Genomic DNA, 25,367 nt, shown 5'->3' on the forward strand with positions numbered 1-25,367 from the left:
TCTGCCTTCGCCCATTGACGGCTGGGATAGGCTCCAGCAACTCCCCGCGACCCTGTATAGGATAAGCGGTTTGAAAGATGACATGACATGACAGATTAGCACTGTGTCGGCATGGCTCAGTAGTAGGGTCGTTTTTTCCCAACCTGGAGGTTGTGGTTTTGATCCCCGGCCATTGTGACCATGTTGAAGTATCCTTGTGCAAGATACTGATCCCCCAGTTGCTCCTGATTCTGTGTCATCAGGAGGTAAATGAGGTACACTGTGTGAAGCACTTTCATTACCAAAGGTAGATACGCGCTATACAAGTGTTAGCCCTTTTAACCATTTAGCGTTATAAACTCGAAATAATACATTTAAATTTACATAATTAGTTTGGTGGTAGTACTGTGCACTCAATGTTGATAGCTTATTTAAACATAGAGAGTTCAAGTTATGTTTACTTATCATTTCTGAGGCAACGAGTTTCCATATTTTTTATAAACTGAACTCCCTTTTTTTACAGTGCATGAGTTGGCAGAAATAACTCCAGTTTTTGCGTTTGCCACAATAACCTTTGCATGGTATTGGAAGAATAGAGGCATGATAGCATCAACGGGCACGCCAGTTATGCATGCAGGGCTCTTATCAAAGCTTTTTGACGCAATACAAGTGGCACACACACTCTAGCCGTCTGCAAGTGTGCAACGCACACATCAGGCACAGAGTGTGTCCCGTGGGAACGCATTTGCAGTTAAGACAACTAGAGACGCTGCTACAGGACCAACTCATGTGTGAGCAGTGAAAGACGTACAAATTTACACAAGGGCATATTAAATGACATGAAACGCCACAGTCCTGAAGCTGATCAAGAACTTTGAAGAGAAAAAAACAAATTAGGTAAATAAAACATTGGTGAAACATTAACAGTTGACATCTATGTATGACCAAACAGCGCACCTATTTACCTAGAAATCTATACAAATGGGCTGCTATGTTGAATGATGTTGTTAGGTCCATGTTGGGCGACTTATGGCTTTGATTCTTATTCCAAGAATTTCTGTAGGGCATGCTTGTAGGGCATGCTTGACATGTGCGAGACACAATTCACAAGGTCACTTGAGGCCACGTGCCACATTACCGCGAAATCCATTTCAAATTATTCATGATTTTCTTTTAATTTAATCAAGAGGAGGGAAAAAAAAAAAAAAAAATATATATATATATATATATATATATATATATATATATATATATATATATATATATATATATATATATATATATATATATATATATATATTTTGTTTGGTCGTCGTAGATGCATTTTCAGGATTGATGGAGATATTCCCTACCAAACATCCAGACGCGTTGACGGTGGCAAAAGCTCTTTGCAGGGATATCATCCCCAGATATGGTATTTCTAAAAAACATACAATGACAATGGTACCAATTTTGTTCACCAAATTGTGATTAGGGATAAGAGTTATGGTTCTGAGAATCATGATGCTTGCCACCCGCAAATTGCTGGATTAGTGGGAATGATGATTGGGACAATAGAAGATAGACCAGAGTATTGCGTTAAAGAAACGGGAAGCACTTTTCATAATACACACACACGCGCACACACACAAACGGAGTAACTGTTGGCATTTATGGCACACTTTCAGTAGACCAAATACCAGATGATAACACACCACTCGGCGACACATTACTGGCAGACATGCAAAATAGTGAGTGAACCTTTTGGGAAAGTAATGGGGTAATAGGAAATGTCGAATCATATGTAGTAAGGAAGGTGACTCCATCCTTCCATAAGGCTTGTTTACGTGGGGAGCAATTAAGAGTCGTGGGCCTTGTCAGAACCCTCTAGAACACCATACGATAGAGGGGCAGAGCGGGACTCCGAGGAACCTAGGCTAACGGAAAAAGTCCTGCCAGCCAACTAGGATCTAAACCACTCTAGAGCACTTCTACTAATGCCCATTTGGCGTTGGTATTCACCTGGCACTGTTTGTTTGTTTGTTTGTACTACAGTATCTCGATATGACTGTGGCAGTTAACGCTGTTATATGTGCAATTTGTTCAATAAAGCATTAAAAAGAAACGAGAATAGACTCGTACGTAGGGTGACCATATGTCCCGATCTGCGCAGGACTGTCCCGCATTTTAATTATGTTTTGATGCATCCCACAAATTGACTCACTGTCCCGCATGTCTGATCGGCAGGCACCAATTTTCAAACGTGCGTCTAAAATCTTGTTTTTCATTAAACACCTGTGTGCTGAGAGCAGAAAACACAGTGGAGACTATTATGTCTCAGGCTCTGTGTGTGTGTGTGTGGGGGGGGGGCGCGTGTGTGTGTGTGTGGGTGTGTGTGTGTCTGGTGTTCGGGCTGGTGTGACTGTCTGTGTGCAGGACTGTGAGAGGCAGGGGTATGCTGTCAATCAAACAGCCGGGCGCACATGCAGGCAAGTCAATGTTGTTTTAAGTTACGCATACCAAAAACAAGCATTTTGGCGTCGCGTTCCATACATTTGTGATGAATTAATGAAAATAGAGGACTCCAAGGAAAGTAAGAAGACTGCAAAGAAAATGAAATGCAGTTACAACAAGGTCTGGGAACTCATTGTCCGCATGGGTGAAGCCAGTGAAAGACGAGTCAGATAAAGCTTTCTGTGAACTTTGTGGCTGCTGTTGCTGTTATGGAGAAAACTGAAAGACTTGAGTTGTGATGGACATAACCTAAAGTGTTTCATCAGTGCTTTCCTTGCTTCTGGAAGTGCGTAGTGCTGCTATGGTGGACACGTTTGTTTACAATTGAATTGATTGTAGTTACAGTATTGTTATCTCCTGACTATTTTTGATATACTTCTTGTTTTATTTTCGTTTTATGCTGTGGCTGTTTAATTTGAAAATGATTTGAATTGCAGTAGTTGTAGTAGCCTGTTTTTGTTTGGATTGTCTTTGTTACTGTAGTAAATTGTTACTTTACTTCGTGCTCTAAATGTTGACTTGAGATTCGACAAGGTTTTATTGTGTGTGTGACTATTGTTAAAGTGCATCTACCTCTAGATATGATGAGACTGACTAATTTCAGCCTTTATTGTGAGCTCCTATTGCAAGGGCGGAGCTATGGGTGGGCCTGGGTGGCACAGGCCCACCCAGATTGACAGACTGCCCACCCAGTGAGATTCATGAAAAAATATATACTTTTACTTTTTTTGTAAAATAATATGAAATTATTTTGAATTCGTGTTTCGTTGTGTTTTTTTTTTTTTTTTATTGTATTGAATATTAAGAATGGCATAATTGTGGTTGTCTAAGGAGGATCTGAACTTCATATTATTCAGTTTGTCATTTTATTTGAATATACGATGTGTCAGGATAGGAGGATTGTGCTCAGTGAGAGAAATATTCAGGCCCTCCCTGATTTTTCCAGGCACACCCATTAGCCACGTTCTGGCTCCACCCCTGTCCTATTGATATAAAGAAGGAGAAGAAGAAGACTGAACAGTTGACAAGCTGTGTCATATGCATTTTTGGTGTCCGTCGCGAGCGTCAGCTGCGTCCCACATTGTCCCCCCCAAGCATATACTCCCTGTCCCACATCTGGTGAGTTTGGATCTGGTCACTCTACTCATACGGAATAACCACAAGGACCAAATTGTTTTAACTGAACAACGCCTTTAAAGCGGAAGTCAACCCAAACATATTTTTTTCAAGAATATGTTCCCAGCAAGCCCCTAGTTGAAACACGGCATTCTGATTTATAGTGCGATTGTGGAATAAGTGTTAATCCACTCGTTTTTAGCATCTCTGGGGGTGGCCATTTTGTCTTCTGTCGACTGAAAATGACATCACAATTGCTCACAAGGACCAATCACGGCTGACCTGTTCTCTGAATTTGAGCCGTGATTGATCGTTGTGAGCAGTTTTGATGTCATTTCAGTCGACAGAAGACAAAATGGCCGCCCCCGGAGATGCTAAAAACGAGTGGATTAACACTTATTCCACAAACGCACTATTAATCAGAATGCCGTGTTTCAACTAGTGTGCCTGCTGGCAACATATTCTTGAAAAAAATATGTTTGGGTTGACTTCCGCTTTAAATTCTTGATTATTTGTGTCCATCACAAATAGGCTCCATTTCGATATCTTCATCCCTGTTTTTATCAAATACATAGAGTATTTATATTTTAATGTCGATTCGGGCGGGCGGTGATCGACTGGTTAGCGCATCCGCCTCACAGTTCAGAGGTCATGGGTTCGATCCCGGCTCCGGCCTCCCTGTGTGGAGTTTGCATGTTCTCCCCGTGCCTGCATGGGTTTTCTCCTGGTACTCCGGTTTCCTCCCACATTCCAAAAACATGCATGGTAAGTTGATTGGACACTCTAAATTGCCCCTAAGTGTGATTGTGAGTGTGGTTGTTTATCTCTGCGTGCCCTGCGATTGGCTGGCAACCAATTCAGGATGTCCCCCGCCTACTGCCCGAAGACTGCTGGGATGGGCTCCAGCACGCCCCGCGACCCTTGTGAGGATAAGCGGTATAGATGATGGATGGATGTCGATTCGGGCCAGACTTAAAGTGTGTTCAAGTGGACTTGCCGTAGAATCAAGAACTACCCCCCCCCCCCCCCCCCCCACACACACACACACACACGCGCCCCTCCACGAACCACACGCCTGATTGTATTTTCCTCATTTTTTTTTCTCAGATCTACTCATGCCCCAACACAGGACGTCCATCACTACTTTTAGTGTAAAACATCTTACGCTAAATCGTTGTGTCCGCTTAAAGTGGTCTCGGTGCACGTAGGCGCTCCTTGGCCTAGCTCAGCTAAGTGTAGCTTAGCTTGCTAGCAGCTAAGAGACGCGTTTGTGATCAACATCGCTCAGCAAAGATCAAGTTTGAGCTGCAAGTGTTGTGGTGATTTTCGTGTGAAAATGTGCGCAAGAAGGACAGCAGAGTACGAGGAGGAACTTTTTGGAGCGAAAGAGGCCAACGAACGACAACGTCAACTACTGGACGCCATTAGCAGAATGCAGCCAAGAATCGTTCTCCACAGAGCAGGTTTGGTCGCTTCTTTTCACTTTTGGAGGAAATGCTTTCCAATTTTAACAGTATACACTGCGTGCCGTCTGTCTGTCTGTCTGTCTTGTTACGATATACAGGTGAACGCAATTGTTGGTACCCCATGGTTAATAAATGAAATTAACTATTAAAAATCAGACGTTGCTTTTGAAATATGGTTCAACAGAATTATTTTAAAAACAAACTCTTGAAAAAAGGATGGACAAAACTGATTAAAGGGGAAGTCAACCCAAACATATGTTTTCCAGTATATGTTCTATTCAGGCCCACGAGTTGAAACAAGGCATGCTGATTAACTTTGCGTTTGTCGAAAATGAGGTAAGCCGTAGAATGCACCCGCTTTTATATGGAGTAAGATTGCTGTCAAAAAGGCATATGTGTGGATTACAATTCATGTCTGTACTAGTAATAATTTGTGTTTTAATTATTTTCCTGTGAGTACAAATCAAAATTGTGAGGGTTTGAATTATTTTCTTGCGAGTACAAATCAGAATTTTGAGGGTTGGAATATTTTTCTTGCGAGTACAAATTAAAATTGCGGGTGTGAACTGTTTTCTTATTAGTAGGAATCAAAAATTCTGTGAGTGCATTGTTTTGTGAATACAACTCTCGCTTCTATGACTACGAATCGATAAATCGTTACATCCCTACAGTTCACAGTTGCTCAGGGCTCAGGTAATGGCCAAATACAGCTCATCTGTTTTCTGAAGCTAAGGGTTAGAGTGAAGAATGGGAAAGAATTCCACCGACAAAGCTCCAACAGTTGGTGTCCTCAGTTCCCAAATGTTTATTGAATGTTGTTCAAAGAAAAGGTGATGTAACACAGTGGTAAACAAGACCCTGTCCCAGCTGTTTTGGAATGTGTTGCAGCCATAAAATTCAAAGTTCATGATTATTTGCGAAAACAATAGCTTTTCAGTTCGAAAATTAAATATCTTGTATTCAATTGAATATAGTTTGCACCATATTTGCAAATTATGGTATTCTCATATCCGGTTCCGGCGCCGCGCGAGTGGCAGCCCGCTACAGTAGCTCCGGCTCATCGGTGAGCCTTTTCGTGTGTTTTTGTTCCTTAATATTACTCTACCTCATACCTTTTTCATATAGTTGATAGTCGTAACTTGCGTAGCAATGGACACCCAAACTGCGGTATTCTTGCTGCTGCTGATTGCTATTTTTTGCGCGATCGTGTCCGGCGACTTGGCTCGGAGCCGCGCCCCCATTGTTTACAGCCGGAATCAGCTGTTAGCACTCCGTGCTAACCCTGCGCCGGCTCCCGGGGCGAGACCCGATATCCCCCGTGAGCTGAGGAGGAAGAGACGGGGATCTCATGCGAGGGTTAAAGGAGGAGACGATACCATCCCGTCCTCCCGTCTGTTATCATGGGGAATGTTAGATCGCTCCCCAACAAGATGGACGAGCTAGCGGCGCTTACCCGGCATGAGAGGGACTTCCGGGAGGCTAGCCTGATGCTATTCACGGAGTCGTGGCTAACAGCGCTAACGCCGAACGCGGTCGTAGAATTGGACGGCTTCCAAATCATACGCGCGGACAGGACGCTGGAGATTGGAAAGAGGAAGGGAGGAGGGCTGGCTGTGTTTGTGAACGATAGATGGTGTAATCCTGGGCACATCACGATTAAGGAGCAGCTTTGCAGCAGGGATATTGAGCTGCTAGCTGTTGGCATGAGGCCATTCTACATCCCGCGAGAGTTTAGTCATGTGATCGCGGTGACCGTCTACGTCCCACCAGCTGCCAGCTGCGACACAGCCCGTGATGTCTTGACTACAGCAGTGAGCAGGCTACAAACACAGCACCCAAATGCCCTGATACTCATCTCTGGTGACTTCAATCATGCCTCCCCTTCCTCCTCTCTGCCTTCATTCACACAGTATGTCACCTGCCACACCAGAGACAATAAAACACTGGACCTTTTCTATGCCAACTCCAAGGAGGCATACACATCACTGCCCCTCCCCCCGCTGGGCAAAGCTGATCACAACCTGGTTGCTCTCCAGTCTGTGTACAAACCTCTGGTCCGCAGGCAGCCAGCTGTGACCCGCACGGTTCAGAGATGGTCTGGAGAGGCCGAGGAGGCCTTAAAGGACTGCTTCAGCACAACTGTGTGGGAAGTATTCAGCGATGCTCACGGGGAAGACATTAGTAGTCTAACGGACACTGTTACAGACTATATAAATTTCTGTATGGAGAACACCATACCCACCGGGACAGTAAGGTGATTCTCCAACAACAAACCCTGGATCACACCAGACATAAAAGCTCTCCTGAAGGAGAAGAGGAGGGCTTTTGCGTCAGGCAACATAGAGGGGCGGAAGACTGTGCAGCGCCAGATGAGGAGGAGGATCAGAGAGGGGAAAAGGTCCTACAGGAAGAGGATGGAGGAGCAGCTGCTGCAGAATAACGCCAGGGGAGTATGGAGGGGCCTGAAGACCATCTCAGGCCACGGACAACCAAAGACCCGGACTGGGGGGGACCTGCAGTGGGCAAATGAGCTGAATCTCTTTTTCAATAGGTTCGATCAGATGCCTGCCTCCACTCAGTCTCTCCTGCTGCAGCCTCCACCTACTCCTCCTGCTGGGCATGTCACCCCCTCCCCCCTTTTCTCCACAGTCTCCAGCTCCCAGCTACACCAGATAGCCACCACTCCCTCCTGCCCAACCTTGGCCTTCACAACATCTCAGGTGAGGAACCAGCTGAAGAAGATGAAGGCGAGGAAGGCAGCGGGTCCAGATGGCATCAGCCCCCAGCTCCTCAAATCCTGCGCAGACCAGCTGTGTGGAATTGTCCAGCACATGTTCAACCTGAGCCTGAAGCTGGGCAGGGTCCCCCAGCTATGGAAAACATCCTGCCTGTTCCTGGTGCCAAAGACCCCCCACCCGAAGGAGCTCAACAGCTTCAGACCAGTGGCGCTGACTTCTCACCTGATGAAGACCCTGGAGAGACTGGTCCTTGTCCACCTGCGCCCCCTGGTGAGCTCTTCAATGGACCCACTCCAGTTCGCATATCAGCCTGGCATCAGTGTGGATGATGCCATCATCTACCTTCTCCACACTTCACTCTCCCACCTGGAGAAGGCGGGGAGCACTGTGAGGATCATGTTCTTTGATTTCTCCAGTGCTTTCAACACCATCCAGCCCACCCTACTGGGAGACAAGCTGGAGCGGGCGGGGGTGGCCCACCACCTCACCACATGGATCCAGGACTACCTCACTAACCGGCCACAGTATGTGAGGACACAGGACTGTGTGTCTGACGTGCTCCTCTGCAGCACGGGGGCCCCACAGGGAACTGTCTTGGCTCCCTTCCTGTTCACCCTCTACACCTCGGACTTCAACTACAACACCCCTACCTGTCACCCGCAGAAGTTCTCTGACGACTCTGCGATTTTCTGCCTCATCACAGGCGGAGATGATCGGGAGTACAGAGAACTTACTCAGGGTTTTGTGGACTGGTGCCAGCAGAACCGCCTCCTGATCAATGCGGGGAAATCCAAAGAAATGGTGGTGGATTTCGGTAGGCGCCAGCACTCTTCACCTGCACCAGTGAATATCCGGGGAACAGATGTTGAGAGAGTCTCAACTTACAAGTACCTGGGTGTTCATCTGAACAATAAACTGGACTGGTGCGACAACACAGGAAGAGTCTATAGGAAGAGTCAGAGCAGACTCTTCCTACTCAGGAGACTGAGGTCTTTTGGGGTTCAGGGGACACTCCTCAGGAACTTTTATGACTCGGTGGTTGCATCGGTCATCTTCCAGGGAGTGGTCACCTGGGCAGGCGGCGTCTCGGCCCGGGACAAGAAGCGGCTGGACAAACTGTCCTGGGCTGCTCCCTGGACTCTGTGGACTCGGTGGGGGACAGGAGGATGTTGGCCAAGCTGTCATCAATGCTGGGCAACCCGGACCACCCCCTCCAGGGCACCCTAACAGCACTCCACAGCACCTTCAGTGACAGACTGTTACACCCTCGCTGTGCAAAGGAGAGATTCCGCCGTTCCTTCTTGCCTGCTGCTGTCAGACTCTTTAACAAGAACATTGTGTAGTCTCTACAAACTGGTGGACATTAGTGCAATTGTGCAATCCTGCACCTGAGCTCATATTGTGCAATACCCAATATTCCCCACTACTGTAATACCGTGCAATACTCAACATTCCCCACTACTGTTAGTCTAGTTTTATTTTTATCCAATGCTGTTCCTTACATTTCACTACAGCACTGCAGCACTGTCACTTACTTAGAGTATTTTTCCTCTGTACTATGTACAGGCCAAAATGAGTGTTCCTCATACTTTTTATATAGATGTATGTTGGTGTGTATATACATGTGTATATACACGTTACTGCTTATATTTACATAGGTTTGATCCCGAATGTTTGCCGTCAATGTTATACATTAATGGCTACATTATGCCGCCGTCCCTGTGTGACCTATATCTTTGCTGCTGTAACAATGAAAATTTCCCCACTGTGGGATCAATAAAGGCATTCTTATCTTCTTATCTTCTTTGTATTTATGTTTAACACATCATCCCCCCTGCCAAAAGAAAAATATATTTACCCATATATTATTTGAAATATATTGCAAATTATTCCATCCATCCATCCATCCATTATCTCCCGCTTATCTGAAGTCGGGTCGCGGAGGCAGCAGCTTCAGCAGGGAAGCCCAGACTTCCCTCTCCCCAACAACATCTTCCAGCTCTTCCGGAAGGATCCCAAGGCGTTCCCAGGCAAGCCGGGAGACATAGTCTCTCCCGCGTGTTCTGGGTCGTCCTCGGGGTCTCCTGCCAGTGGGACATGCGGAACACCTCACCAGGGAGGCGTCCAGGGGGCATCATTATCAGATGCCCGAGCCACCTCAACTGGCTCCTCTCAACGGGGAGGAGCAGCGGCTCGACTCTGAGTCCCTCCCGGATGGCCGAACTTCTCACCCTATCTCTAAGGGAGAGCCCGGACACCCTGCGAAGGAAACCCTTTTTGGCCGCTTGTATCCGAGATCTTGTTCTTTCGGTCATGACCCACAGCTCATGACCATAGGTGAGAGTAGGAACATAGATTGACCGGTAAATTGAGAGCTTCGCTTTTCGGCTGAGCTCCTTCTTCACCACGACAGACCGATACAGGGTCCGCATCACAGCAGACGCTGCACCGATCCGCCTGTCGATCTCCCGTTCCATCTTACCCTCACTCGTGAACAAGACCCCAAGATACTTGAACTCCTCCACTTGGGGCAGAATCCCATCCCCGACCCGGAGAGGGCATGCCACCCTTTTCCGACTGAGGACCATGGTCTCAGATTTGGAGGTGCTGATTTTCATCCCGACCGTTTCACACTCGGCTGCGAACCGCTCCAGCGAGAGTTGGAGATCGCGGCTTGAAGAAGCCAACAGTACCACATCATCTGCAAAAAGCAGAGATGCAATACTGAGGCCACCAAACCGGACCCCCTCGACACCTCGGCTGCGCCTAGAAATTCTGTCCATAAAAGTTATGAACAGAATCGGTGACAAAGAGCAGCCTTGGCGGAGTCCAACCCTCACTGGAAACGAATCCGACTTACTGCCAGCAATGCGGACCAAACTCTGACATCGGTGGAACAGGGACCGGACAGCCTTTATCAGGGGGCTCGGTACCGCGTACTCCCGAAGCACCCCCCACAAAACTCCCCGAGGGACACGGTCGAACGCCTTCTCCAAGTCCACAAAACACATGTAGACTGGTTGGGCGAATTCCCATGCACCCTCGAGGTCCCTGCTGAGGGTGTATTGCTGGTCCACTGTTCCACGGCCGGGACGAAAACCACATTGCTCCTCCTGAATCCGAGATTCGACCTTCTGACGGACCCTCCTCTCCAGCACCCCTGAATAGACCTTGCCGGTGAGGCTGAGGAGTGTGATTCCTCTGTAATTGGAGCACACCCTCTGGTCCCCCTTCTTAAAAAGGGGGACCCTTCTTAAAAAGGGGGACCACCACCCCGGCCTGCCAATCCAGAGGCACTGTCCCCGATATCCACGCGATGTTGTACAGACGTGTCAACCATGACAGCCCCTCAACATCCAGAGCCTTTATGAACTCCGGGCGGATCTCATCCACCCCCGGGGCTTTGCCACCGACGAGCTTTTTGACTACCTCGGTTACTTCAACCCCAGAGATAGGAGAGCCCACCTCAGAGTCTCCAGGCTCTGCTTCCTCAGTGGAAGGCGTGTCGGTGGAACTGAGGAGGTCTTCGAAGTACTCTCCCCACCGACCCACAACGTCCCGAGTTGAGGTCAGCAGCACCCCATCTCTACTATAAACAGTGTTAATGGTGCACTGCTTCCCTCTCCTGAGACGTTGGATGGTGGACCAGAATTTCCTCGAAGCCGTCCGGAAGTCATTTCCAACTCCTCCCACACCTGAGTTTTTGCCTCAGCAACCGCCAGAGCTGCATTCCGCTTGGCCAGCCGGTACCTGTCAGCTGCCTCCGGGGTCCCGGAGGCCAAAAATGCCCGATAGGACTCCTTCTTCAGCTGGACAGCATGCCTTACCCCTGGTGTCCACCAGCGGGTTCGGGGATTGCCACCACGACAGGCACCGACCACCTTGCGGCCACAGCGCCGATCGGCCGCCTCAACAATGGAGGCACAAAACATGGTCCACTCGGACTCGATGTCCCCCGCCTCCCCCGGGAAAAGTTCTGCCGGAGGTGGGAGTTGAAACTCCTTCTGACAGGGGATTCTGCCAGACGTTCCCAGCAAACCCTCACAATACGTTTTGGTCTGCCAGGTCGGACCGGCATCTTCCCCCACCATCGGAGCCAACTCACCACCAGATGGTGATCAGTTGACAGCTCCGCCCCTCTCTTCACCCGAGTGTCCAAAACATGCGGCCGCAAGTCCGATGATACGACTACAAAGTCGATCATCGAACTGTGGCCTAGGGTACCCTGGTGCCAAGTGCACATATGGACACCCTTATGTTTGAACATGGTGTTCGTTATGGACAATCCGTGATAGGCACAGAAGTCCAGCAACCGAACACCGCTTGGATTCAGATCGGGGGGGCCGTTCCTCCCAATCACACCTCTCCAGGTCTCACTGTCATTGCCCACGTGAGCATTGAAGTCCCCCAGCAGAACGATGGAGTCCCCAGGTGGAGCGCCCTCCAGCACACCCTCCAAGGACTCCAAAAAGGGTGGGTACTCTGCACTGCTGTTTGGTGCATAAGCACAAACAACAGTCAGGACCCGTCGCCCCACCCTCTGGCGGAGGGAGGCTACCCTCTCGTCCACCGAGGTAAACCCCAATGTGCAGGCGCCAAGCTGGGGGTGCAGGCCCGGCCACCAGGCGCTCGCCATCGAGCTCCACCTCCAGGCCTGGCTCCAGAAGGGGGCCCCTGTGACCCGCGTCCGGGCGAGGGAAAACGTGGTCCATAGATTTTCGTCTTCATAAGGGGTCATTTTGAGCCGTGCTTAGTCTGGTCCCTCACCTAGGACCTGTTTGCCATGGGTGACCCTACCAGGGGCATAAAGCCCCAGACAACTTAGCTCCTAGGATCATTGGGGCACGCAAACCCCTCCACCGCGATAAGGTGACGGCTCATGGGGGGGGCAAATTATTCCAATATATTATTTCCCCAATATATTATGTTGACAATGTATTGAGTTATATATTAATGGTACCTATATTGTACAGATATTTTATTAGATATCATATATTCATGTAATATATTGCAAAATATCTCCAAAATTGTCGCCTTCCATATATTACATTATATTTGCTATGAACATATAACATATGTTAATATATTCCCAAATATATGTAATTATGTATTTATAAATATCCACAACCATGTATTATAATTTATATCGGAAAATGTATTGGTAATATCTGTAAAGATATAGTGTCACATATATTCTCAATATATGGTAAATGTAATTTCCATACATGGAAAATTCTATGGAAACACATGAAAATATATGTAAAGATACGAGTGATGGTAGAATGCATGGTAAATGTATGTAATATATGGAAAAATATGTGGATTAATATATTTATCATATTATAGAATATGTTTGAGATATGTACGTGAAATTATATGTAAACGTGTAATATATACTTTGTATATCAGCAAACCATCTTCCATCTTCGACACCGCTTATCCTGGACAGCGTCGCGGGGAGGTGCTGGAGCCTATCCAAGCTGACTATGGGCGAAAGGCAGGCTACACTCTGAACTGGTCGCCAGCCAGTCGCAGGGCACACACAAACACAATCACTGAGCGGGAACCGATCCCACGCTGCCCGCATACAACTCAGGCGTGTGTACCACTACACTATCAGTGACCTTATCAGCAAACCATTATATTCTCACTGTCATGTGAAAAACACTTACCTCCATTTTTTTTTCATTTTCTTATTTTTACATGAATGGTGTTTCCACGTTACAGACATCGCATTAATGTGAAAATTTTAAAACGTTTCCAAAATTGGAGATAAGTGTTTTTCACAAGGCAGCGACGATAATAATGATAAAACACAGACAAATCAGTATCCATCAAAATCCACGTTTATTTTCTTTTAATGCAGAATAAAAAAAATAAAGCATTTTGAGGTAGACGGGTACTTTGTTCACAGTACAAAATTAAACAGAGCAAATTCTTAAAAGTGCAAACTAAACAAATATAAAACTTAACTAAACTCACTGTTCCCTGATAGTGTAGTGGTACACACGCCAGAGTTGTGTGCGGGCAGCGTGGGATCGATTCCCGCTCAGTGACAGTGTCTATGTGTGCCCTGCGACTGGCTGGCGACCAGTTCGGGGTGTAGTCTGCCTTCGCCCATTGACGGCTGGGATAGGCTCCAGCAACTCCCTGCGACCCTGTATAGGATAAGCGGTTTGGAAGATGACATCCATGACATAAACTCACTGTTCCTCCAAAGTAAATCTTCCTCCATCCATCTTCGAGCAGCAAATTTGGCTTTTTTCTGATGGGCAAAGTTATTAATTATGGTACTATCATGTTGTCATTTAAGACCAATTATGCATATGACATCAATTGCATTACTTGTTTTGGATTTCCAGAGGCTTTCTTACCAGTATTGAAATATTCTTCACCAAAGTCCAGGGCAGCGTTTTCCTTTTCTCATCCACTTGTGTTCCTGCAATTACAATTCCCACTCAGCTGCGCTCAATGTAGCTTGTTTTTCTAGGTTAAATTATAGGAACACATTTAATATCAAAGTAAACACCAATGTTATTAATAAATATTATAGAATGAATGATTCTTTGCCAATTGTCATAGGACTACTGTAAAATAGTCAAACACAAGCAGGATTCACATTTTGATATAATAAACAGAACAAACATTTTGTTGTTGTCTTTGATATTACAGTAACGCTAACTAGAAAGGAAAAAAAGTTATAAATGAAGTATTAGAATGTGTATAAGACCGACTCGCCTGCTAACTGAAGCACAACAGCGTCTTCAACGGGCCATCCATTAGCAGGCTTCTTGGTCTTAGTTGTTGGACATTCAAAAGATATATCGTGTCTGTAATGGCAGCCGGGTCAAAATCAATTATCCAGTTGATAGGTATGATGCTGTTTTTGCCATTGTCTGGTCCCTTGCTCAACTAACAAGGACAAACCGGTATTTTGACATTTTTGCTCACGGTAATCCATTTACTGCAATACTCTACCTTCTTCTGCTCGCGCCCAATTCAGCCGTCCTTCCGGCTTTGCTATGGGCATGCGCGAAGACGTGCTTATGCTATGATTGGTTGGTTTGTCGGGGCAATTGTTATGCGTCATTCGCATTGAGCACTCAGGTAAATGTAATCTCAATCCCATCCGTTAGCTCACCCGATAGCACCGACAAATAGTGAAAATGGACCAATCCCTGATGATGAAAGACAAAATTGGTACAAAATGTTTCAGTATATTATAACGGACTTTATACAATACAATACAATACAATACAATATAATTTTATTTATATAGCGCATTGTCAGGTTCACACCAAGTGACACATTGGTAGACAACGCACACAATGAGGAATGAAGACACTCGACACAAATATTGTCCTTTTTCTTGCAAGGAGAGCGCAGGGAAGTGTACTATTACAGTTCCTAAAACCCTCTGCCTGGCTCCTGCGCCTCCTCTCTTTTTATTTTCTTTGGATTCCCTGATTACAAAGATGTTCCAGCTCTAAGCGAAAGGGGAGCGAAAGCCTTCTGGAACACTCTTAACTTGCTTGTTGTTCTTGTGTGTGTGTGTGTGTGTGCGTGTGAGCCATTATCATGCATATGTGGAAGCAACGCACACCAAGCAAATTGGGCCTAGATATGGAAAAAGCTAAACCCACAACCTAATAAAGCTAACAAGCCTAATAATAAAAATCTAACACATGAATCATGATATACATTATTATTCTTACATTCCCCTTTGTTTTTTCTTAGATTTGCACAGTCCATTGTTATTGTTTTATTCTGTCCCAGGGACTCAGCGTCTTACCACGGGATGCTCTTCGATAAGAGCATTGTTCCTATTTTGCGGCTGTGTCCTACTCACATTCCACTTTCTTCACAAGCAACTTCGATTTACATGATTAAAACAAGTTTATAATGCTGAAAGAAAACTTACAATAATTATAAGAGTAAATATGGTATAACCTATTCCCTCCTGTTTATCACATAGTTGCTCAAACCCATTTTCCAATTTCATTCACCCATTAATATGAAAGCAAATATATTTACCCTTAGAGGCACCGTTAATCTGTATTCATAGACACTTAAATCTGGAAACAAATGACCCAGGTAACAATGTTCGCCATCGTCATCATCACCTTTAATGTCTCGATCCAGTAAAGGATACAATTGAGCCATTCGGTTCCAATTGCTGTTGTCATCAATCTGTTAAGGATAGAGAACAGACAAGGAATACAACAAACAACATCCACACAAGGTCAAGAAGCTGCAAAAACAGCGATTGATACCAAAATTGAGGACACCAGAGCTTTGCATTTTCCCAAGGCATTCATCCAGGAGTCCCACATGGAGCGTGGGACAGAGTGTTCCTTCATCCTGCCATTCAAGGGATCAGGGTCCTGCTACGGCCTCGGTAGGGCTGCCATCTGCAGCTGTGTTGTTGGGAACGAATGTGCAGAACTGCTCTCCGATAATAGCACATATTCCTCCTCTGTCAACCAACAACACGTCAACAACCGTCGTGTTTTGGAATGCCATAAGCGAGGTGGCTGATAGCTGTTCATGCACAGCTTCAAACCCACTCTGTGTCCAATTGCCCAATTTTTGTACGTTGCAATGGATGTAGTTGATCCTGTCTACGTTCTTGCTGTGTTTTTACACCACCAACAAAGGAAGGACTCAAATCCTTCTGTTATCTGATTCACTGATAATTTGTACGCACTCGGAACCCCACGATTTGAAAGCAGTTACCGCTGCTATAATTCAAAGAGCGCCCTGTGTCCCAGATCCGCACACATTGTTGAACTCATTGCGACCTGATGCTGTTGTCTTTACTGTGGTGGACATAAGTAATGCATTTTTCTAAGTGCCTGCTGATAAAGACAGTCAGTTTTGGTTTGCATTCACATTTCCAGGGAAGAAATACACATTCACACGATTACCACAAGGGTATTGTGAGAGTCCAACCATTCATTCACGAGTAATGGCAGCAAGCATGCCCAAATTTACTCCTCTAGGAGGGAGACAGATTCTGCTGTATGTTGATGATGTTCTTTTAGCGTCACCAGACGAGGAAACCTGCAAGACAGACACATTAGTTCTACTGCATCATTTAGCCAAAGAGGGGCACAAAGTAAGCAAGAACAATTTGCAATTTAGCAGAAAACAAGTAAGATATCTGGGACATAATCTCAGTGCTAAAGGAAGAACAATTTTGGAAAACAGGAGGCAGGCACCAAACCACAAACCAAGAAACAACTGATGTAATTTCTAGGTTTGACTAATTACTGCAGAATGTGGATTCCAAATTATGCGGAATTCATTGCTCCATTGTCTAAGTTAATATATGAGGAAAACCTGAAAATGACATCAATGATTAACTGGACATCGGAGGTGAAGAGGCCTTTTGTGAGGTTAAACGAATGCTTGTGTCGAGCGCAGCCGTAGCATTGCCTGATTATTCGAAACATTTGTCCAAATGGTAGACTGTAAAGGGAAATTTATGACATCTGTGCTTTCCCATACACATGGTGACAAATTGAGGCCTGTCTCATCCAAACTCGATAGTGTGGCGTGTGCACTTCCTGTTTGTGTTGGAGCTGTGGTTGCGGCCTCTATGCCAGTGGAATGCTCTTCTGCTATTGTTTTGTTTCATCCGCTTATACTGAAAGTTCCACACGCAGTGGCGGCCTTGCTCCTGCAGACGAACATGGTGTTCTTATCACCAGCTAGACACTTATCATGCATGGCCATACTGTTGTCCCAACCACACCTCACCTTGGAACGGTGCACGACTTTAAACCCGGCCACACTTTTGCCACTTCCTGATGAGGGTGTTCGACACGATTGTCAGGAACTGGCTGAAAAATCTAACACATGAATCATTATATACATTATTATTCTTACATTCCCCTCTGTTTTTCTTACATTCGCACAGTCCATTGTTATTGTTTTATTCTGTCCCAAGGACTCAGTGTCTTACCACGGGATGCTCTTTGATAAGAGCATCGTTCATATTTTGCGGCTGTGTCCTACTCACGTTCCACTTTCTTCACAAGCAACTTCGACTTACACGATTAAAACGAGTTTATAATGCTAAAAAAACCTTACAATAATTATAAGAGTAAATATGGTATAACCTATGAATAATTATCCTATCACGCATTCAGTCTGGTTGTGTTTTTTGTAGTACAATGGCGATATACTAAAAATGTTTCATGGCACTCAATTAGTTCCTTTGCATATAATAAAGCAATTCACATATAAACATGTATTGCCTCTTTTAAAGGGGAAGTCAAGTCAAGTCAAATGTATTTATATAGCCTTTAATCACAGGAAAGTCTCAAAGGGCTTCACATATGCACCAGATCATATACACGACATCCCCCTGATCTTAACCTCTAGGAGGGCAACCCAAACATATTTTTTTTCAGGAATATGTTCTATGCAGGCCCACTGGTTGAAACACGGCATTCTGATTAATATTGCATTTGTGGAAAATGAGTTAAGCAACAAAATCCACCCGTTTTTGTCCATCTCAGGGGTTGGCCATGAACAGGTGAGCTGTGATTGTTCGTTACCTGGGCCCACACATACATACTGTATGTGTGTGTGTAATGTATATATCGTCGCTGTCCTGTTGAAAAACACTTATCTTGAATTTTGGAAGCTTTTTTAATTTTCACTTTAATGCGATGTCTGTAACGCAGAAACATGAATGATGTGAAATGAAAAAAAATGTAGATACGTGTTTTTCCATGACAGCGACGATATACAATTATATATATATATATATATATATATATATATATATATATATATATATATATATATATATATATATATATAATATTAGGGGTGTAACAGTACACTCGGGTGTATTCATACGTTTCGGTATGGCATGTTCGGTTCGGTCCACTTGCGTTTAGTTCGGTCCACTTATTAGAGCGAGCTTACGCACGGACGCTGACTGTTAAGTGCGGCAGACGAGATTGGCGGCACAACAGTGAGAGCCAGAGCTTGAAGGTCCCCGCGTACACTGCGGTCTCCTGTTTGGAAAAATTCTGGCTTTCCTGTTCCCCGTCGTTGATGGGGAAAGGTTTGTGGATAAGTCCGAAAGTTGTGTGCCGACATTGCTACATGAGGTGGCTATGTTGCGGCTAGCACGTCTAACATGCACGGCATCATCCGACTGTGAATGTTTCTCAAATGAGGGAGCAAAAACGTCAAACTTAAATAGCGAGATTTATCATATTGTAGCGTCTTCCAGGAACACGCCGTCAGACGTAGTTTAATTATCACTTTTTTATTAATCCAAGTACAACTGCTCGCGCTCTTCTTTCTCCGCTGCTCAACTCGCTTGCCGTACGATGCATTCATGAACCTCGGATACATCACAACTCAGCAACACACAAATCCGACCACAACACACAAATCCGACCACAACACAGATAACCCAATTCGTTACAATATGCTGTTGAACATTCAAAGATTTCAATGCCTAAAAAGTATATACAATTCCATAAAGACTTTTTAAAAAAAATTAAAAAGTCACATACATATATATATATATATATATATATATATATATATATATATGTATATGTATATGTATATATGTATGTGTGTGTGTTTCACATACACACACATACCGGTGCATGTCTGGCACTATATATTGCACTATGTTGTAGCACAGTGAGTTACATATAAAAATATAGTGCTCCTTTTGATCTTGTTTGCAATATTTTTTTTGATATTTATCAATATATACATATATATGGTCTATTACATTTCATTATATTGTGAAATATAATTACTAAATCTCATATATGGGACTATATTACTTAATGTATTGCATGATATTTTCCTATATGGGCCATCCAACTGAATTGGTTCAAATTCAGAGTTGGAAAATGTGTGAAATTTGTATTTTATTTCAGAAATACTTTTATTGTATTCATGTTGCACAATATCTAAGGGGCACAAATATAGTAAAAGTACAGTCAATTTTCCAATAGTCTTTTCTAGCTTTTCCCAAATATCTTGCCTGTCCCTAAAATGTCACGACCGAAACACACAATTACAGAAGAATAAAAATAATTCTACTTGCCGATTCATATTTTTTTCCATTCCCCCCTCTACAGAGTATTTTTTATAAATTAATATACATGGTTTTGACATCGAAATCAATCTAAATGAATTCTTAACAGAATTTAATATTAGTTTTTTCAAAATAAATCAAAATGTATATGCTATTTTTCATTGTAAAATGCAGAAAGTTGATCATATTGACTTCAAATGTCATCATTAATTAAAACAAACAAAGCCTAAACAATCATCAAAAATTGTTGGTTGATAATTCAATACTTTTTATTTTTGTTAAAACATCATTTTTTTTCGGTAGTGACTGCAAAATTTCAGATGTGACCATATTGTTGCTGCTGTTGCAGTAATACTTTGTGTGAGGATAGCATTGCAATCACTTAACTACTTTTGCTATATTTTAACTTTTAACTTGTATTATAACTAATGAAACATTATTTCTTCCATTTTCTAGTGCTTTGTGCTGTACTCAGGGTTGCGGGGGGTTGGAGTTGATCGCAGCTGACTTAGAAGAGAAAAGAAGAGTACACGCCGGACCGGTTTGTGGTCCGCTGCATGGTTTCACCTTCCAAATGAAAATTTAATTGGAATGACAAACATTTTTGTAACATACATTTCCCTGTATGTATGTTCCCTCTCTCTCTGTTTTTTGAGCGACATTTGGTGGTCTTGTCTTTTGCTCCATGCTCTTCTGACTTTCCTTTGCTCTCTGCTGTATACTTCATTGGTAGACTTCACCTTTCCTTCTTCCTTCCATCTCTTATTTCTTTCTCTTTCCTTGACTAAATATTTTTTGGATTTCACTGGGCCATTGTAACCCTTCGTCTGTACTCTGTCTCTGCTAGGGTTTTTGGCATTTTGGTGTTTTTCCCTTCAAATTAAGATAAAATATGAAATAGAATATTGTTAAAATCAGAAAGATCTATGTATGACATATGCATCTATGTATTATATTATTTAAAACGTACGTTATTCATAAAGAAACATCATATTGTCACTACGGAAACCATTATGTCACTACCGAAACGTTTTGGTAGTGACGTTTTATGATGGTTGTTGACAATACTCAACAAGGCTAGGCACAATGTGGCTACCACAGACAGTTTTGAGCATGTGTACAGAGATAGAAAACAGTACATTTAGCATTAAAATCAAAAATGCTTATTTTATTGCCGAAATGAGGTGTTCGGTAGTGACGGTCCTAAAAACCACATGCTGATTTTCAGACTTTGGAGGGCACATAACTTAATAATGCTGTCAACTAATTACTTGCCATGTGGCCAGTGATGAGCATGAAGGTAATGTCTCTTACTGGTGAAATTTCTGAGGATGTGGCTAAAACCAAGCCCTGCCTACAGACAAATACTCTTTACGTTTCGGTAGTGACATGAAAAGTTGGGACCGGTTGTTTTACATAAAAACTTCTAATTTGAAAAAAATCTACAAAATCAATGTAAATCTTTTACAATACATTTAAAAGCAACCAAAATGTTCTATTAAAGTAAAGTATTTTGTAAATTGGCAAAAATCTTCTCCATTTTTTTTTTCATGAATTGAAATTCAGGAGTTAGAGATTGGGACAGCCACCTCCCAATAGGAAGTGACATAGAAAACATGACTTTTTATACATTCAGTTTAATAGTATCTCAATTATTGCCTCGGTAGGAAGAATACTTCGAAGACCTCCTCAATTCCACCGACACGCCTTCCACTGAGGAAGGAGAGCCTGGAGACTCTGAGGTGGGCTCTCCTATCTCTGGGGTTGAAGTAACCGAGGTAGTCAAAAAGCTCCTCGGTGGCAAAGCCCGGGGGGTGGATGAGATCCGCCTGGAGTTCATAAAGGCTCTGGATGTTGAGGGGCTGTCAGGGTTGACACGCCTCTACAACATCACGTGGACATCGGGGACAGTGCCTCTGGATTGGCAGACCGGGGTGGTGGTCCCCCTTTTTAAGAAGGGGGACCGGAGGGTGACTTGGAGAAGGCGTTCAATCGTGTCCCTCGGGGAGTTCTGTGGGGTGTGCCTTGGGAGTACAGGGTACCGAGCCCCCTGATAAGGGCTGTTCGGTCCCTGTACCACCAATGTCAGAGTTTGGTCCGCACTGTCGGTAGTAAGTCGGATTTGTTTCCGGTGAGGGTTGAACTCCGCCAAGGCTGCCCTTTGTCAGTGATTCTGTTCATAACTTTTATGGACAGAATTTCTAGGCGCAGCCGAGGTGTCGAGGGGGTCCGGAGTCCAGGCGGGGTCCAAAAATGCATCAGTCAGTCAGGTTTGCTAACACCAAACAGTATGTTGTAATCGTAACTCATCTGGCTGTCCCAATCACCTTCATTCTACAGATAAACCATAATACCATATGTATTTGACTTCTTGTGTCTTGCAGACATCAGTCAAGATGTTCGTCCTGAGCGGCAGAGGCCAGAGCACCCTCATATCAAAGAGGAAGAGGAGGATGAGGAAGTCCGCCATTTCAAAGAGGAAGAGGAGCAGATGTCTCTTTTCATCAAAAAAGAGGAGGAGCCGGAGCATCCTGACATGAAACAGGAGAGAGAAGACCCCCACTACATTAAAGAGGAGGAGGAGGAGGAAATGTGCAAGCTGCCATCGACCGCTGTCCCTTTGAAGAGTGAAGATGAAGGTAAAAATAAATGTGGGATGAGCAGAAGGGCGGAGCCTCCAAGCAGCAGCTCATGTCAACACATGACAACAGAAGGTGTTGGTGACCACTGTGGAGGATTGCAAGCAGACGGCCTCTTAGCTCCACTATCAGAGAGTGACGACATGTCACCACATGCTGATGATGTTGATGAGTTTATAGGTGTCAACAAAAGCTGGAAATGTTCTCACTGTGGGAGCACATTTGCTTGTAAGAAGAGTTTGAAACAACATACTGAAGAGAAACCTTTTGCCTGCACAGATTGTGGCCAAACATTCTCTCGGAAGGGACACTTAAAAAGACACACAAGAAGCCACACTGGTGAGAAACCTTTTTCTTGCTCAGTTTGTGACCAAAGATTCTCTCAGAAGGGACACTTAAAAAAACACACAAGAACCCACACTGGTGAGAAACTTCATACCTGCTCAGTTTGTGACCAAAGATTCTCTGTAAAGGCACACTTAAAAATACACACAAGAACACACACAGGTGAGAAACCCTTGTCCTGCTCAGTTTGTGGCCTAACATTCTCTCAGAAGGGAAGCTTAAAAAGACACACGAGAAGCCACACTGGTGAGAAACCTTTTTCCTGCTCAGTTTGTGGCCAATCATTCTTTGAGAAGGCAACCTTAAAAATACACACAAGAAGCCACACTGGTGAGAAACCTTTTTCCTGCTCAGTTTGTGGCCAAAGATTCACTCACAAGGGAAGCTTAAAAACACACACAAGAAGCCACACTGGTGAGAAACCTTTTTCCTGCTCAGTTTGTGGCCAAAGATTCTCTCAGAATGGACACTTAAAAAAACACACAAGAACCCACACTGGTGAGAAACTTCATACCTGCTCAGTTTGTGACCAAAGATTCTCTGAAAAGGCACACTTAAAAATACACACAAGAACGCACACGGGTGAGAAACCCTTTTCCTGCTCAGATTGTGGCCAAAGGTTCGCTCAGAAGGGAACTTTAAAAACACACACGAGAAGCCACACTGGTGAGAAACCTTTTTCCTGCTCAGTTTGTGGCCAAAGATTCGCTCACAAGGTAACTTTAAAATCACACACAAGAACTCACACTGGTGAAGAACCTTTTTCCTGCTCAGTTTGTGGCCAAACATTCTCTCAGAAGGGAAGCTTAAAAAGACACACAAGATGCCACACTGGTGAAAAACCTTTTTCATGCTCAGTTTGTGGCCAAAGATTCGCTCACAAGGAGCACTTAAAAAGACACACAAGCACCCACACTGGTGAGAAACCCTTTTCCTGCTCAGTTTGTGGCCAAACATTCTCTGAGAAAGCAACCTTAAAAATACACACAAGAAGCCACACTGGTGAGAAACCTTTTTCCTGCTTGGTTTGTGACCAAAAATTCTCTGTGAAGGGAAGCTTAAAAATACACACAAGAAGCCACACTGATGAGAAACCCTTTTCCTGCTCAGTTTGTGGCCAAAGATTCTCTCAAAAGGTACACTTAAAAAGACACGCAAGAAGTCACACTGGTGAGAAACCTTTTTCCTGCTCAGTTTGTGACCAAAGATTCTCTCGGGAGGATTACTTAAAAATACACAAAAGAAACCACACTGGTGAGAAACCCTTTTCCTGTTCACAGTGTGGCCAAAGATTCTCTCAAAAGTTTCAGGTCAAGAGGCACAAGTGTGCTAGTGAGCAAAAAGCATTCAATGAACATTTAAATGTTTAATATAATATATGCACTTTGAGTTGCATTTTTATGTAAGAAAAGTGCTATATAAATAAAATGTGATTGAAAAATGTGATTGAATATCTTACATATACACCACGATAAGTGTTTGCAAGAAGCCACATTATGTTTAATATAGGATCTTTTATTTTGTCTTCTTGTGGTCTTTGGACAAGTGTTGAGAATTGGCACAGGTGTTAAAATACCTAAAGCAGCACATGCTTTGTCCAATGTTTTAGTGAGCTCCATGTGAACTAAGTGAATGTTTGATAAAATAAACTGTGAAGGAACTTTGACTTTTGATGGGGAAAGTGGGGAATTGTAAATATGATTCTGAATGAAATGCAAATGATCAGTGAGTCTTCTTTGTCACTGAAAAAGGTTGAATACAGTATGTTGACATATGAGGTCCTTGATTAAGTTATCTAGTGTTCATGTATTTGTTTGCTTGTTCTTATCGTTATTTCTTTATATATATATATACATATATATACATATATATATATACATATGTATATACATATATATACGTATATACATATATATACGTATATACATATATATACGTATATACATATATATACGTATATACATATATATGTATATACATATATATGTATATACATATATATGTATATACATATATATATATATGTGTATATACATATATATATATATATATATATATATATATATGTGTATATTTGTTCTGCTTTCTTTATTTTTGAATTGATAAATGTTTTTTATTATTCCCCCACTACCATGACCCTTCCCATTCACCAAGCATTAATTATTCCTTTTGTAGGCCAAGGGCTTTTTATCTTGTTTTTGTGTGTGTGTGTGTGATAGTCTCTCACTGGACAAAATCAGGGTTCATTTGGACATATTAAAATCCTGGAAAAATGCGTAACCTGAAAATTCATTCTCCAAATCCTTCAAATGTTATTGAAAAATAAAATTTTCTGTAAACCTTTGGAGAAGTCATGGACATTTTGTGTGGATAGTATTAAGGGTGTGAAACAGGAGTCAAGATCATGCGAGATGGTGACCAATGAAGCCGGTCACTTTGTAAACATGTTACGCAAGTGATCGCCAATTCACGTCCAGAAAAAAAAAGAAAGGCGAAGACGACTGTG

At 43.6% G+C, this 25,367-nt stretch overlaps 1 pseudogene across 1 annotated transcript; it reads left to right on the forward strand.

Moving 5' to 3' along the window:
- Nucleotides 1-4,631: 4,631 nt before the first annotated feature.
- Nucleotides 4,632-23,519, forward strand: LOC147127731 (uncharacterized; annotated as a pseudogene). The gene is made up of 2 exons (XR_015084176.1): nt 4,632-5,051; nt 22,262-23,519. The product of XR_015084176.1 is annotated as an uncharacterized LOC147127731 (transcript).
- Nucleotides 23,520-25,367: the final 1,848 nt, after the last annotated feature.

Source organism: Filicampus tigris, chromosome 21, assembly GCF_054856515.1.
Source record: "Filicampus tigris isolate MCC_2025a chromosome 21, RoL_Ftig_1.0, whole genome shotgun sequence".
In the NCBI taxonomy this organism is placed as follows: domain Eukaryota; kingdom Metazoa; phylum Chordata; class Actinopteri; order Syngnathiformes; family Syngnathidae; genus Filicampus; species Filicampus tigris.